Below are 2,120 nucleotides of genomic sequence, written 5' to 3'. Positions count from 1 at the left end.
TTCTGTTTTGTTTTAGACTTGATTATGGAGATAGTTGAACAACTAGATGATTATAGTTGCAAACGATTAGATTGCCTCCTTTATAGGTGAATTTTATGGTATGTGACTTATATTTCATTAATAATATTATATGTATTTATATATATGTCAAAGAGCAGCTCTGATGGCACTGTGGTTAAGGTGGTAGGGTGCTAACAGAAAGACTGTTGGTTTGAACCTACCAGCTGCTCCACAGGAGAAAAATGGGGCAGTCTGCTTCTGTAAAGATTTCACAGCTTTGGAAACCCTATGGGGGTCACTTTGAGACAGAATCGACTTGGTGGCAGTGGATTTAGTTTGGGATATATATATCAAAATATGCTATGTGGTCAGTGGAACATAGGCATTCCTCATTTTACTGCACTTCACAGATATTATGGTTTTGGTTTTTTTAACAAATTGAAGATGTGTGGCAAACTTGCCTCATGTATGTTTATCAGTGCCATTTTCCAACATGGCTCACTTCTGTTTCTGTGTCACATTTTGGTAATTCTCACAGTATTTCAAACTTTTCATATGCCTTTGCACCCCTAATAGATGATCCAAATAAATAAACAAACGCCTCTGCCGTTGAGTCAATTCCAACTCATAGTGACCCCTATTGGGTTTTTAAGGCTATAAATCTTTCGGGGGGGAGCTCTGGTAGCATAGTGCCTAAGACACTTGACTGTTAACCAGAAGGCTGATGCTTCAACACACTAGCCACTCCTTGGAAGGAAGGTTGGACAATCTATTTCCATAATGATACCACCTAGGAAACCCAAGGAGGGATTGTTATGAGTTGGGTCTGACTCAACGGCACATAACAACAACAACAACAACAAAATCTTTAGGGAAGCAGACTGCCTCATCTTCTTCCGAAGAGCAGCTGGTGTGTTCAAACCACTGGTCATTTGGTTAACAGCCAAATGCCTTAACCACTACACCACCAGAGCTCCTTAATAGACTACAGAATAGTGCGAACATAACTTCTAAATGCACTGGGGATGTCCCCCAAGGGAGCAGGAGGAAGATGGTGTCATACCAACAGACTGCACATCTAGTCCCTCTATCAACAGAGTTATTAAGAAACTAGGTAAAACAGATGCAAATAATGACACTGGAGTTATGTGCAGCTGATGAGAAGATGAAGTGTTAGATCCAGTGAAGGCAGCGAAAGGGAGCAGGTTAAGTGACTGGGAAAAATAAAGAAACCCGCCCAGCCACCGGGGCCAAAAAGAAGTCATTAGAAATACAAAGGAGGTCAAGGAGAAGGAAAAAAAAAAAAATGGACCAGGAAACCAAAAGCTTCCTGTGACTTGCTGTATTGAGGTAGATACTTGCTTTATTGAAGTGGTCTGAAACCAAACCAGCCATATCTCTGAGGTATGCCAGTATTTACCTGGATTTAGCAGTAATTTTTTTTTTTTTTTCAAAAAAACCCAACTTATTTCTCCAGATTAGGTTTTGGCTTTGAATACATTATGAGTTCTGAATATGTATTTCCAGCAGCTGGTCTGCTTTTAATTTTTATAAAATAGTTTAAAAGTTATTTATTATGTATAATAATTGAAGAGTATATGACATGGAGGAGCTCTGGTGATGTAGTGCCTAAGGCATTTGACTGTTAACCAGAAGGGTGGCAGTTCAAACCTACCAGCTACTCCTTGGAAGGAAGACTGGGCAATCTACTTCCGTAGAGATACCACCTCGGAAAACCAAGGAGGGGTCGCTATGAGTCGGAACCTACTTGACAGCAGTGAGTTGTGTTTTATGGGTTTTTTTTTAATGTGACATGGAAGAGTGAAAAATAATTTCTGAAATGTCCTTTAGATATTTCCCTCCTTGAAATGGAAAACTGTCAATAAAGAAAAAACAAATGTATACAGAGAATAGGAGTTTCATTTTTTCAACTATTGTGAAAAATTAATACATTTGATAGCATTTTAAATTAATTCTTGCATCCAAATGAAATCTATGTTGGTATAACCTGGATTTATGAACAGGTAAGAGCTCTGGTAGCATAGTGCCTAAGGCACTTGACTGCTCACCAGAAGGCTGGCGGTTCAAACCCACCAGCCACTCCTCGGAAGGAAGGTTGG

This window comes from Orycteropus afer, unplaced genomic scaffold (assembly GCF_000298275.1).
Source record: "Orycteropus afer afer isolate SDZICR_OR568_19922 unplaced genomic scaffold, OryAfe1.0 scaffold00359, whole genome shotgun sequence".
Lineage (NCBI taxonomy): Eukaryota > Metazoa > Chordata > Mammalia > Tubulidentata > Orycteropodidae > Orycteropus > Orycteropus afer.
This window is presented reverse-complemented; position numbering follows the sequence as displayed.